The sequence below is a fragment of the Phalangium opilio genome, unplaced genomic scaffold (assembly GCF_054372755.1).
Source record: "Phalangium opilio isolate 3A_F unplaced genomic scaffold, DU_Popi_V2 ptg000101l_1, whole genome shotgun sequence".
Lineage (NCBI taxonomy): Eukaryota > Metazoa > Arthropoda > Arachnida > Opiliones > Phalangiidae > Phalangium > Phalangium opilio.
In genome coordinates, this window is record NW_028324204.1 from 7,733,301 (window position 1) to 7,748,461 (window position 15,161).

The 15,161-nt window shown below is 45.9% G+C and overlaps 6 non-coding genes across 6 annotated transcripts; all 6 read right to left on the minus strand.

Moving 5' to 3' along the window:
* Positions 1–7,205: 7,205 nt before the first annotated feature.
* On the minus strand, positions 7,206–7,278 carry TRNAN-AUU (transfer RNA asparagine (anticodon AUU)). Its single transcript has one exon. It is a non-coding gene; the product is annotated as a tRNA-Asn (tRNA).
* A 368-nt stretch (positions 7,279–7,646) lies between these two features.
* On the minus strand, positions 7,647–7,719 carry TRNAK-CUU (transfer RNA lysine (anticodon CUU)). The gene has a single exon. It is a non-coding gene; the product is annotated as a tRNA-Lys (tRNA).
* A 2,567-nt stretch (positions 7,720–10,286) lies between these two features.
* On the minus strand, positions 10,287–10,359 carry TRNAN-AUU (transfer RNA asparagine (anticodon AUU)). The gene has a single exon. It is a non-coding gene; the product is annotated as a tRNA-Asn (tRNA).
* Positions 10,360–10,727: 368 nt separating this feature from the next.
* Positions 10,728–10,800, minus strand: TRNAK-CUU (transfer RNA lysine (anticodon CUU)). Its single transcript has one exon. It is a non-coding gene; the product is annotated as a tRNA-Lys (tRNA).
* Positions 10,801–12,198: 1,398 nt separating this feature from the next.
* TRNAN-AUU (transfer RNA asparagine (anticodon AUU)) lies at positions 12,199–12,271 on the minus strand. The gene has a single exon. It is a non-coding gene; the product is annotated as a tRNA-Asn (tRNA).
* A 368-nt stretch (positions 12,272–12,639) lies between these two features.
* On the minus strand, positions 12,640–12,712 carry TRNAK-CUU (transfer RNA lysine (anticodon CUU)). The gene has a single exon. It is a non-coding gene; the product is annotated as a tRNA-Lys (tRNA).
* Between the last annotated feature and the right edge of the window lie 2,449 nt (positions 12,713–15,161).

Genomic DNA, 15,161 nt, shown 5'->3' on the forward strand with positions numbered 1-15,161 from the left:
TTTTACGTCATATCTGAGACCTCACAACACCGCTCCCGGATGGGCTCGAACCACCAACCTTTCGGTTAACAGCCGAACGCACTAAGCATTGCACCAAGGAAGCTTAGAATTTAAATTGTTGTCAGGTATTGTGGAAAAACTTTGGCTTTTTACGTTACTTTTGAGATCTCACAACACCGCTCTCGGGAGGGCTCGAATCACCAACCTTTCGGTTAACAGATGAACGCGATAACCCTTGTGCAACGGAAGCCCAAATATTATATCGTCGTCAGGTATTGTGGAAAAACTTTGACTTTTTACGTCACATCTGAGATCTCATAACACCGCTCCGGGATGGGCTCGAACCACCAACCTTTCGGTTAACAGCCGAATGCGCTAACCATTGCGCCACGGAAGCCGAAAAAATAAATGTTCGTCAGGTATTGTGGGAAAACTTTGACTTTTTACGTCACATCTGAGGCCTCACAACACCGCTCCCGGATGGGCTCGAACCACCGACCTGTCGGTTAACAGCCGAACGCACAAAGCATTGCGCCATGGAAGCTTAGAATTTAAAATGTTGTCAGGTATTGTGGAAAAACTTTAGCTTTTTACGTTACTTTTGAGATCTCACAACACCGCTCCCGGGTGGGCTCGAGCCACCAACCTTTCGGTTAACAGATGAACGCGATAACCGTTGCGCAACGGAAGCCCAAAAATTGTAACGTCGTCAGGTATTATGGAAAAACTTTGACTTTTTACGTCACATCTGAGACCTCACAACACCGCTCCCACATGGGCTCGAACCACCAACCTTTCAGTTAACAGCCGAACGCGCTAACCATTGAGCCACGGAAGCTCAGAAATTCAATGGTTGTCAGGTATTGTGGAAAAACTTTGACTTTTTACGACACATCTGAGACCTCACAACACCGCTCCTGGATGGGCTCGAACCACCAACCTTTCGGTTAACAGCCGAACGCACTAAGCATTGCGCCACGGAAGCTTAGAATTTAAAATGTTGTCAGGTATTGTGGAAAAACTTTGGCTTTTTACGTTACTTTTGAGATCTCACAACACCGCTCTCGGGAGGGCTCGAATCACCAACCTTTCGGTTAACAGATGAACGCGATAACCCTTGTGCAACGGAAGCCCAAAAATTATATCGTCGTCAGGTATTGTGGAAAAACTTTGACTTTTTACGTCACATCTGAGATCTCATAACACCGCTCCGGGATGGGCTCGAACCACCAACCTTTCGGTTAACAGCCGAATGCGCTAACCATTGCGCCACGGAAGCCGAAAAAATAAATGTTCGTCAGGTATTGTGGGAAAACTTTGACTTTTTACGTCACATCTGAGGCCTCACAACACCGCTCCCGGATGGGCTCGAACCACCGACCTGTCGGTTAACAGCCGAACGCACAAAGCATTGCGCCATGGAAGCTTAGAATTTAAAATGTTGTCAGGTATTGTGGAAAAACTTTGGCTTTTTACGTTACTTTTGAGATCTCACAACACCGCTCCCGGGTGGGCTCGAGCCACCAACCTTTCGGTTAACAGATGAACGCGATAACCGTTGCGCAACGGAAGCCCAAAAATTGTAACGTCGTCAGGTATTATGGAAAAACTTTGACTTTTTACGTCACATCTGAGACCTCACAACACCGCTCCCACATGGGCTCGAACCACCAACCTTTCAGTTAACAGCCGAACGCGCTAACCATTGAGCCACGGAAGCTCAGAAATTCAATGGTTGTCAGGTATTGTGGAAAAACTTTGACTTTTTACGACACATCTGAGACCTCACAACACCGCTCCTGGATGGGCTCGAACCACCAACCTTTCGGTTAACAGCCGAACGCACTAAGCATTGCGCCACGGAAGCTTAGAATTTAAAATGTTGTCAGGTATTGTGGAAAAACTTTGGCTTTTTACGTTACTTTTGAGATCTCACAACACCGCTCTCGGGAGGGCTCGAATCACCAACCTTTCGGTTAACAGATGAACGCGATAACCCTGGTGCAACGGAAGCCCAACAAGTTGGGAAAACCAAAATATTACCTCTCCGAGTCAAGAGGACTACTTACAAATTTAATTTATGAAATACTAAAGCAGTATACAAAGCATAGCAAATATACTGTAAATCAGACGACATTTTACATCCAATAATGATATACTTGTACACATTAAAATCATCCGATGGGGAAAAACGGGAAATGAAGAGATAAAACTTTGGAGGGATATTACCTTTACGTGTTTGTAAAGGCCCAATTTTCTACTCCTCAACTGTATGCCCTCTATGTTCAAAGCCATATTCACAACAGGGTTGCCATGCAAACACTATCCTCTCGTTTCACCTCAACAATTTTCATAGTTTGTCAACATGACTGTTAACGTTACAAACACCAAAGCTTATTTGTGGCTACACACACTGAAAGTAAATGCGTACCATAAAAAGCATGAAAACACGAAGCTATTATCCGATTACGATCAGACCTTTCACTGGTCTGGGCTGCGTTCAGCAGAGCTCACAAAAAAGACAGCGGATTTTGGAAATGTTTACCGGTGAGCTCTGTCGTCATAGCTTTTCTCCGGTCATCGGCGTTTTATAAATGACGCTAGCGCAATAAAGCGTGCAAGGTACCAAGGCTTAACAAAAATTGTATGATAACATATTTATAGAGATAGATAACAACTTTTATAATTAAAATTAGAAACTAACATATCTCTTAAAATTCTCTCGTGATCAACTGGTTTCACGCCAATTAAATAGCTATAGTCCCATAGAGCAAAGAAAATATACGCTCCGGGAATGGAAGGTATGTCTCGGGGTTGGGCTGATCAAGGAACTTCCGGTCTATGCAATTTCAAAGTAGCCGGAAATACCTCCGTCAACCGAGCCTGCCTTTGGAGCGTACTAGGAGGGGAGAGACAAAAATTTACACTAGAGGAAGCTACAGTTTCCATTCCTGGGGCGTGTATCTTCTTTGCATAGAGCTATTTGTATTAATTCCTCCATGGTTTTTTCGCCAAGCTGAGAACTACTCGATTTACGTCACGTTATCCAAAGAGCCGACTATTTTCTTTGAAGACCGCGCTAACTCAGCGCTAGACACCGTGACGTCAAAACTCAAAAACAAAATCCCGTTATGCAAGACACTGCTAACAGCGCTGGGCTCTGCTGAACGCGGCCCAGATTTCCACCATGATTATATAATCTAAGCCTAATTATTTAAAAGTGTATTTAACTTTCGGCTCACTCTGAACCGTTAATGTCTCTGCATTACAGAAACGAAAACCAAACCCAAGCGTTTACTTTTTGGTTCACTATGCCTATTGACAAATAAAAATTCATTTGACCAACATAGTAGTGTTGTGCTTGTATTCACTTTAGAAAGGATTATGCTATAAACAGATGTAGTATAGCTTAAGTAATATATAAACATCCATTTTAAATAATAATATTAAAAAAAATCTTTGGAATATCAAAATGAAATAGAGCTTTAAAGCTACAAAAGTACTAAATGCATCATAATTACGAATAATATTTCCACATATTCACTTTATATTAAGGATAAAGGGAATATTAGGGTTCTGTAGGATTTCTTTACACATCAAAACAAAACGAACTTTTAACGCAGCGCACTACTGTAACAACGGACGGACACACACAGACAAAAACATAGACTGCTTTTTAACTCTTTCCGTATTAATTTTGAATTGAGAAACAAGATTATCTTAAATATTAAAATAAATATAATTAATATTTAATATTTTCTTCGTTAGTTATTCGCCTTATTGAACGTTACATCGTTTTAAAAAAGAACAATTAAACAATCTTGAGAGACTTGACTAATATTGGCGTTTGAAATGAAGCATACCCCGGTTGCTTCGCCTTTCTCAAATAGGTAGTATATAGGGGTGTCGAACTACACCTAAAAGCAAGAACAACCGCAATTGCGAAAACCTTTGGTGGAGATCCCACCTTAGGGAGGCTAGACGTTTCTCGTAACCCTAGCTGATCGCCGCGAATGTCTTAAACCAAACGATGACGATGGAGTAGAAACCAGTGTTTACAGACTGGTGTCCAAGTGGGATGGACAAAGACCAGAAGATGGTGGTGATTAGAAGCCAGTATGTACAGACTGGTGTCCAAGTGGAATGGACGAAGACCAGAAGATGGTGGTGTTAGAAGCCAGTGTGTACAGACTGGTGTCCATGTGGGATGGACGAAGACCAAAAGATGGTGGTGAATAGAAGCCAGTATGTACAGACTGGCGTCCAAGTGGAATGGACGAAGACCAGAAGATGGTGGTGATTAGAAGCCAGTATGTACAGACTGGTGTCCATGTGGGATGGACGAAGACCAAAAGATGGTGGTTATTAGAAGCCAGTAAGTACAGACTGGTGTCCGTGTGGGATGGACAAAGACCAGAAGATGCTGGTGTGAGAACTCAAGTAGAGGAGCCATTTCCGTGACTGTGAAAGCAGTTCGGAAATGGCGAACACGTTTGCTCCGATTTGGAAACTGCGAACGCGGTCACGTGGGGTCTGACAGACACACATCCACACAGACAGACAGACAGACAGACACACACACACACACAGACACGTCCAGTGTAAAACCTCTCCGTGACGTCATCGTCACTCGGAGAGGTAAAAATTATATCGTCGTCAGGTATTGTGGAAAAACTTTGACTTTTTACGTCACATCTGAGATCTCATAACACCGCTCCGGGATGGGCTCGAACCACCAACCTTTCGGTTAACAGCCGAATGCGCTAACCATTGCGCCACGGAAGCCGAAAAAATAAATGTTCGTCAGGTATTGTGGGAAAACTTTGACTTTTTACGTCACATCTGAGGCCTCACAACACCGCTCCCGGATGGGCTCGAACCACCGACCTGTCGGTTAACAGCCGAACGCACAAAGAATTGCGCCATGGAAGCTTAGAATTTAAAATGTTGTCAGGTATTGTGGAAAAACTTTGGCTTTTTACGTTACTTTTGAGATCTCACAACACCGCTCCCGGGTGGGCTCGAGCCACCAACCTTTCGGTTAACAGATGAACGCGATAACCGTTGCGCAACGGAAGCCCAAAAATTGTAACGTCGTCAGGTATTATGGAAAAACTTTGACTTTTTACGTCACATCTGAGACCTCACAACACCGCTCCCACATGGGCTCGAACCACCAACCTTTCAGTTAACAGCCGAACGCGCTAACCATTGAGCCACGGAAGCTCAGAAATTCAATGGTTGTCAGGTATTGTGGAAAAACTTTGACTTTTTACGACACATCTGAGACCTCACAACACCGCTCCTGGATGGGCTCGAACCACCAACCATTCGGTTAACAGCCGAACGAACTAAGCATTGCGCCACGGAAGCTTAGAATTTAAAATGTTGTCAGGTATTGTGGAAAAACTTTGACTTTTCACGTTACATTTGAGATATCACAACACCGCTCCCGGGTGGGCTCGAACGACCTACCTTTCGGTTAACAGCCGAACGCGCTAACCATTGAGCCACGGAAGCTCAGAAATTAAATAGTTGTCAGGTATTGTGGAAAAACTTTGACTTTTTACGTCACATCTGAGACCTCACAACACCGCTTCCGCATGGGCTCGAACCACCAACCATTCGGTTAACAGCCGAACGCACTAAGCATTGCGCCACGGAAAACTAGAATTTAAAATGTTGTCATGTATTGTGGAAAACTTATGACTTTTTACGCTACATCTGAGACCTCACAACACCTCTCCCGGGTGGGCTGGAACCACCAACCTTTCGATTAACAGCCGAACGCGATAACCATTGCGCCACGGAAGCCCAAAAGTTAATTGGCCGTCAGGTATTGTGGAAAAACTTTGACTTTTTACGTCACATCTGGGACTCCACAACACCGCTCCGGGATGGGCTCGAACCACCAACCTTTCGGTTAACAGCCGAACGCACTAAGCATTGCGCCACGGAAAACTAGAATTTAAAATGTTGTCATGTATTGTGGAAAACTTATGACTTTTTACGCTACATCTGAGACCTCACAACACCTCTCCCGGGTGGGCTGGAACCACCAACCTTTCGATTAACAGCCGAACGCGATAACCATTGCGCCACGGAAGCCCAAAAAATAAATGTTCGTCAGGTATTGTGGGAAAACTTTGACTTTTTACGTCACATCTGAGGCCTCACAACACCGGGTGGGCTCGAACCACCGACCTTTCGGTTAACAGCCGAACGCACTAAGCATTGCGCCATGGAAGCTTAGAATTTAAAATGTTGTCAGGTATTGTGGAAAAACTTTGGCTTTTTACGTTACTTTTGAGATCTCACAACACCGCTAACGGGTGGGCTCGAACCACCAACCTTTCGGTTAACAGATGAATGCGATAACCGTTGCGCAACGGAAGCCCAAAAATTATATCGTCGTCAGGTATTGTGGAAAAACTTTGACTTTTTACGTCATATCTGAGACCTCACAACACCGCTCCCGGATGGGCTCGAACCACCAACCTTTCGGTTAACAGCCGAACGCACTAAGCATTGCGCCACGGAAGCTTAGAATTTAAAATGTAGTCAGGTATTGTGGAAAAACTTTGACTTTTCACGTTACATTTGAGATCTCACAACACCGCTCCCGGGTGGGCTCGAACGACCAACCTTTCGGTTAACAGCCGAACGCGCTAACCATTGAGCCACGGAAGCTCAGAAATTAAATGGTTGTCAGGTATTGTGGAAAAACTTTGACTTTTTACGTCACATCTGAGACCTCACAACACCGCTCCCGGATTGGCTCGAACCACCAACCTTTCGGTTAACAGCCGAACGCACTAGGCATTGCGCCACGGAAGCTTAGAATTTAAAATGTTGTCAGGTATTGTGGAAAAACTTTGGCTTTATACGTTACTTTTGAGATCTCACAACACCGCTCCCGGGAGGGCTCGAACCACCAACCTTTCGGTTAACAGATGAACGCGATAACCATTGCGCAACGGAAGCCCAAAAATTATATCGTCGTCAGGTATTGTGGAAAAACTTTGACTTTTTACGTCACATCTGATATCTCACAACACCGCTCCGGGATGGGCTCGAACCACCAACCTTTCGGTTAACAGCCGAATGCGCTAACCATTGCGCCACGGAAGCCCAAAAATTAAATGGTCGTCAGGTATTGCTGAAAAACTTTGGCTTTTTACGTTACATTTGAGATCTCGCAACACCGCTCCCGGGTGGGCTCGACCCACCAACCTTTCGGTTAATAGCCGAACGCGCTAACCATTGAGCCACGGAAGCTCAGAAATTAAATGGTTGTCAGGTATTGTGGAAAACTTATGACTTTTTACGCTACATCTGAGACCCCACAACATCTCTCCCGGGTGGGCTCGAACCACCAACCTTTCGGTTAACAGCTGAACGCGCTAAACTTTACGCCACGGAAGCCCAAAAATTAGATTTTCGTCAGGCATTGTGGAAAAGCTCCGACGTTTTACGTTACATCTGAGACCTCACAACACCGCTCCCGGATGGGCTCGAACCACCAACCTTTCGGTTAACAGCCGAACGCGCTAACCATTGCGCCACGGAAGCCCAAAAATTAAATGTTCGTCTGGTATTGTGCAAAAACACTGACTTTTTACGTTACATCTGAGACCTCACAACACCGCTCCCGGTTGGGCTCGAACCACCAACCTTTCGGTTAAGAGCCGAACGCGCTAACCATTGCACCACGGAAGCCCAAAAATTAAATGGTCGTCAAGTATTGTTGAAAAACTTTGGCTTTTTACGTTACATTTGAAATCTCACAACACCGCTCCCGGGTGGGCTCGAACCACCAACCTTTCGGTTAACAGCCGAACGCGCTAACCATTGCGCCACGGAAGCTCAGAAATTCAATGGTTGTCCGGTATTGTGGAAAACTTATGACTTTTTACGCTACATCTGAGACCCCACAACACCTCTCCTGGGTGAGCTTGAACCACCAACCTTTCGGTTAACAGATGATCGCGATAACCATTGCGCAACGGAAGCCCAAAAATTATATCGTCGTCAGGTATTGTGGAAAAACTTTGACTTTTTACGTCACATCTGAGGCCTCACAACACCGCTCCCGGATGGGCTCGAACCACCGACCTTTCGGTTAACAGCCGAACGCACTAAGCATTGCGCCATGGAAGCCGAAAAAATAAATGTTCGTCAGGTATTGTGGGAAAACTTTGACTTTTTACGTCACATCTGAGGCCTCACAACACCGCTCCCGGATGGTCTCGAACCACCGACCTGTCGGTTAACAGCCGAACGCACAAAGCATTGCGCCATGGAAGCTTAGAATTTAAAATGTTGTCAGGTATTGTGGAAAAACTTTGGCTTTTTACGACACATCTGAGACCTCACAACACCGCTCCTGGATGGGCTCGAACCACCAACCATTCGGTTAACAGCCGAACGAACTAAGCATTGCGCCACGGAAGCTTAGAATTTAAAATGTTGTCAGGTATTGTGGAAAAACTTTGACTTTTCACGTTACATTTGAGATATCACAACACCGCTCCCGGGTGGGCTCGAACGACCTACCTTTCGGTTAACAGCCGACCGCGCTAACCATTGAGCCACGGAAGCTCAGAAATTAAATAGTTGTCAGGTATTGTGGAAAAACTTTGACTTTTTACGTCACATCTGAGACCTCACAACACCGCTTCCGCATGGGCTCGAACCACCAACCATTCGGTTAACAGCCGAACGCACTAAGCATTGCGCCACGGAAAACTAGAATTTAAAATGTTGTCATGTATTGTGGAAAACTTATGACTTTTTACGCTACATCTGAGACCTCACAACACCTCTCCCGGGTGGGCTGGAACCACCAACCTTTCGATTAACAGCCGAACGCGATAACCATTGCGCCACGGAAGCCCAAAAGTTAATTGGCCGTCAGGTATTGTGGAAAAACTTTGACTTTTTACGTCACATCTGGGACTCCACAACACCGCTCCGGGATGGGCTCGAACCACCAACCTTTCGGTTAACAGCCGAACGCACTAAGCATTGCGCCACGGAAAACTAGAATTTAAAATGTTGTCATGTATTGTGGAAAACTTATGACTTTTTACGCTACATCTGAGACCTCACAACACCTCTCCCGGGTGGGCTGGAACCACCAACCTTTCGATTAACAGCCGAACGCGATAACCATTGCGCCACGGAAGCCCAAAAAATAAATGTTCGTCAGGTATTGTGGGAAAACTTTGACTTTTTACGTCACATCTGAGGCCTCACAACACCGGGTGGGCTCGAACCACCGACCTTTCGGTTAACAGCCGAACGCACTAAGCATTGCGCCATGGAAGCTTAGAATTTAAAATGTTGTCAGGTATTGTGGAAAAACTTTGGCTTTTTACGTTACTTTTGAGATCTCACAACACCGCTCCCGGGTGGGCTCGAACCACCAACCTTTCGGTTAACAGATGAATGCGATAACCGTTGCGCAACGGAAGCCCAAAAATTATATCGTCGTCAGGTATTGTGGAAAAACTTTGACTTTTTACGTCATATCTGAGACCTCACAACACCGCTCCCGGATGGGCTCGAACCACCAACCTTTCGGTTAACAGCCGAACGCACTAAGCATTGCGCCACGGAAGCTTAGAATTTAAAATGTAGTCAGGTATTGTGGAAAAACTTTGACTTTTCACGTTACATTTGAGATCTCACAACACCGCTCCCGGGTGGGCTCGAACGACCAACCTTTCGGTTAACAGCCGAACGCGCTAACCATTGAGCCACGGAAGCTCAGAAATTAAATGGTTGTCAGGTATTGTGGAAAAACTTTGACTTTTTACGTCACATCTGAGACCTCACAACACCGCTCCCGGATTGGCTCGAACCACCAACCTTTCGGTTAACAGCCGAACGCACTAGGCATTGCGCCACGGAAGCTTAGAATTTAAAATGTTGTCAGGTATTGTGGAAAAACTTTGGCTTTATACGTTACTTTTGAGATCTCACAACACCGCTCCCGGGAGGGCTCGAACCACCAACCTTTCGGTTAACAGATGAACGCGATAACCATTGCGCAACGGAAGCCCAAAAATTATATCGTCGTCAGGTATTGTGGAAAAACTTTGACTTTTTACGTCACATCTGATATCTCACAACACCGCTCCGGGATGGGCTCGAACCACCAACCTTTCGGTTAACAGCCGAATGCGCTAACCATTGCGCCACGGAAGCCCAAAAATTAAATGGTCGTCAGGTATTGCTGAAAAACTTTGGCTTTTTACGTTACATTTGAGATCTCGCAACACCGCTCCCGGGTGGGCTCGACCCACCAACCTTTCGGTTAATAGCCGAACGCGCTAACCATTGAGCCACGGAAGCTCAGAAATTAAATGGTTGTCAGGTATTGTGGAAAACTTATGACTTTTTACGCTACATCTGAGACCCCACAACATCTCTCCCGGGTGGGCTCGAACCACCAACCTTTCGGTTAACAGCTGAACGCGCTAAACTTTACGCCACGGAAGCCCAAAAATTAGATTTTCGTCAGGCATTGTGGAAAAGCTCCGACGTTTTACGTTACATCTGAGACCTCACAACACCGCTCCCGGATGGGCTCGAACCACCAACCTTTCGGTTAACAGCCGAACGCGCTAACCATTGCGCCACGGAAGCCCAAAAATTAAATGTTCGTCTGGTATTGTGCAAAAACACTGACTTTTTACGTTACATCTGAGACCTCACAACACCGCTCCCGGTTGGGCTCGAACCACCAACCTTTCGGTTAAGAGCCGAACGCGCTAACCATTGCACCACGGAAGCCCAAAAATTAAATGGTCGTCAAGTATTGTTGAAAAACTTTGGCTTTTTACGTTACATTTGAAATCTCACAACACCGCTCCCGGGTGGGCTCGAACCACCAACCTTTCGGTTAACAGCCGAACGCGCTAACCATTGCGCCACGGAAGCTCAGAAATTCAATGGTTGTCCGGTATTGTGGAAAACTTATGACTTTTTACGCTACATCTGAGACCCCACAACACCTCTCCTGGGTGAGCTTGAACCACCAACCTTTCGGTTAACAGATGATCGCGATAACCATTGCGCAACGGAAGCCCAAAAATTATATCGTCGTCAGGTATTGTGGAAAAACTTTGACTTTTTACGTCACATCTGAGGCCTCACAACACCGCTCCCGGATGGGCTCGAACCACCGACCTTTCGGTTAACAGCCGAACGCACTAAGCATTGCGCCATGGAAGCCGAAAAAATAAATGTTCGTCAGGTATTGTGGGAAAACTTTGACTTTTTACGTCACATCTGAGGCCTCACAACACCGCTCCCGGATGGGCTCGAACCACCGACCTGTCGGTTAACAGCCGAACGCACAAAGCATTGCGCCATGGAAGCTTAGAATTTAAAATGTTGTCAGGTATTGTGGAAAAACTTTGGCTTTTTACGTTACTTTTGAGATCTCACAACACCGCTCCCGGGTGGGCTCGAACCACCAACCTTTCGGTTAATAGATGAACGCTTTAACCATTGCGCAACGGAAGCCCAAAAATTATATCGTCGTCAGGTATTGTGGAAAAACTTTGACTTTTAACGTTACTTATAACACTTCACACCAACGTTCTCGGCTGGGCTTGAGCCACCAACCTTTCGGATAACAGCCGAACGCGCTAACCATTGCGCCACGGAAGCCCAAAAAAGGGAATGGCCGTCAGGTATTGTGGAAAAACTTTGACTTTTTACGTCACATCTGAGACCTCACAACACCGCTCCCGGATTGGCTCGAACCACCAACCTTTCGGTTAACAGCCGAACGCACTAGGCATTGCGCCACGGAAGCTTAGAATTTAAAATGTTGTCAGGTATTGTGGAAAAACTTTGGCTTTATACGTTACTTTTGAGATCTCACAACACCGCTCCCGGGAGGGCTCGAACCACCAACCTTTCGGTTAACAGATGAACGCGATAACCATTGCGCAACGGAAGCCCAAAAATTATATCGTCGTCAGGTATTGTGGAAAAACTTTGACTTTTTACGTCACATCTGATATCTCACAACACCGCTCCGGGATGGGCTCGAACCACCAACCTTTCGGTTAACAGCCGAATGCGCTAACCATTGCGCCACGGAAGCCCAAAAATTAAATGGTCGTCAGGTATTGCTGAAAAACTTTGGCTTTTTACGTTACATTTGAGATCTCGCAACACCGCTCCCGGGTGGGCTCGACCCACCAACCTTTCGGTTAATAGCCGAACGCGCTAACCATTGAGCCACGGAAGCTCAGAAATTAAATGGTTGTCAGGTATTGTGGAAAACTTATGACTTTTTACGCTACATCTGAGACCCCACAACATCTCTCCCGGGTGGGCTCGAACCACCAACCTTTCGGTTAACAGCTGAACGCGCTAAACTTTACGCCACGGAAGCCCAAAAATTAGATTTTCGTCAGGCATTGTGGAAAAGCTCCGACGTTTTACGTTACATCTGAGACCTCACAACACCGCTCCCGGATGGGCTCGAACCACCAACCTTTCGGTTAACAGCCGAACGCGCTAACCATTGCGCCACGGAAGCCCAAAAATTAAATGTTCGTCTGGTATTGTGCAAAAACACTGACTTTTTACGTTACATCTGAGACCTCACAACACCGCTCCCGGTTGGGCTCGAACCACCAACCTTTCGGTTAAGAGCCGAACGCGCTAACCATTGCACCACGGAAGCCCAAAAATTAAATGGTCGTCAAGTATTGTTGAAAAACTTTGGCTTTTTACGTTACATTTGAAATCTCACAACACCGCTCCCGGGTGGGCTCGAACCACCAACCTTTCGGTTAACAGCCGAACGCGCTAACCATTGCGCCACGGAAGCTCAGAAATTCAATGGTTGTCCGGTATTGTGGAAAACTTATGACTTTTTACGCTACATCTGAGACCCCACAACACCTCTCCTGGGTGAGCTTGAACCACCAACCTTTCGGTTAACAGATGATCGCGATAACCATTGCGCAACGGAAGCCCAAAAATTATATCGTCGTCAGGTATTGTGGAAAAACTTTGACTTTTTACGTCACATCTGAGGCCTCACAACACCGCTCCCGGATGGGCTCGAACCACCGACCTTTCGGTTAACAGCCGAACGCACTAAGCATTGCGCCATGGAAGCCGAAAAAATAAATGTTCGTCAGGTATTGTGGGAAAACTTTGACTTTTTACGTCACATCTGAGGCCTCACAACACCGCTCCCGGATGGGCTCGAACCACCGACCTGTCGGTTAACAGCCGAACGCACAAAGCATTGCGCCATGGAAGCTTAGAATTTAAAATGTTGTCAGGTATTGTGGAAAAACTTTGGCTTTTTACGTTACTTTTGAGATCTCACAACACCGCTCCCGGGTGGGCTCGAACCACCAACCTTTCGGTTAATAGATGAACGCTTTAACCATTGCGCAACGGAAGCCCAAAAATTATATCGTCGTCAGGTATTGTGGAAAAACTTTGACTTTTAACGTTACTTATAACACTTCACACCAACGTTCTCGGCTGGGCTTGAGCCACCAACCTTTCGGATAACAGCCGAACGCGCTAACCATTGCGCCACGGAAGCCCAAAAAAGGGAATGGCCGTCAGGTATTGTGGAAAAACTTTGACTTTTTACGTCACATCTGAGACCACACAACACCGCTCCCGGATGGGCTCGAACCACCAACCTTTCGGTTAACAGCCGAACGCACTAAGCATTGCGCCACGGAAGCTTAGAATTTAAAATGTTGTCAGGTATTGTGGAAAAACTTTGACTTTTTACGTCACATCTGAGATCTCACAACACCGCGCCGGGATTGGGCTCGAACCACCAACCTTTCGGTTAACTGCCGAATGCGCTAACCATTAAGCCACAGAAGCCCAATAAATAAATGTTCGTCAGGTATTGTGGGAAAACTTTGACTTTTTACGTCACATCTGAGGCCTCACAACACCGCTCCCGGGTGGGCTCGAACCACCGACCGTTCGGTTAACAGATGAACGTGATAACCATTGCGAAAAGGAAGCCCAAAAATTAAATGGTATTCAGGTATTGTGGAAAAACTTTTATATTCTGGGTTACAGCTGACACCTCACAACACCGCTCCCGGATATGTTGTCAGGTATTTTGGAAAAACTTTGGCTTTTTACGTTACTTTTGAGATCTCACAACACCACTCCGGGTGGGCTCGAACCACCGACCTTTCGGTTAACAGCCGAACGCAATAAGCATTGCGCCATGGAAGCTTAGAATTTAAAATGTTGTCAGGTATTGTGGAAAAACTTTGACTTTTTACGTCACATCTGAGACCTCACAACACCGCTCCCGGGTGGCTTCGAACCACCGACCTTTCGGTTAACAGCCGAACGCACTAAGCATTGCGCCACGGAAGCTTAGAATTTAAAATGTTGTCAGGTATTGTGGAAAAACTTTGGCTTTTTACGTTACTTTTGAGATCTCACAACACCGCTCCCGGGTGGGCTCGAACCACCAACCTTTCGGTTAACAGATGAACGCGATAACCATTGCGCAACGGAAGCCCAAAAATTATATCGTCGTCAGGTATTGTGGAAAAACTTTGACTTTTTACGTCACATCTGAGACCTCACAACACCGCTCCCGGATGGGCTCGAACCACCAACCATTCGGTTAACAGCCGAACGCACTAAGCATTGCGCCACGGAAGCTTAGAATTTAAAATGTTGTCAGGTATTGTGGAAAAACTTTGGCTTTTTACGTTACATTTGAGATCTCACAACACCGCTCCCGGGTGGGCTCGAACGACCAACCTTTCGGTTAACAGATGAACGTGATAACCATTGCGAAAAGGAAGCCCAAAAATTAAATGGTCTTCAGGTATTGTGGAAAAACTTTTATATTCTGGGTTACAGCTGACACCTCACAACACCGCTCCCGGATGGGCTCGAACCACCACTCTTTCAGTTAACAGACGAAAGCACAAAACATTGCGCCACGGAAGCTTAGAATTTAAAATGTTGTCAGGTATTTTGGAAAAACTTTGGCTTTTTACGTTACTTTTGAGATCTCACAACACCGCTCCCGGGTGGGCTCGAACCACCAACCTTTCGGTTAACAGATGAACGCGATAACCATTGCGCAACGGAAGCCCAAAAATTATATCGTCGTCAGG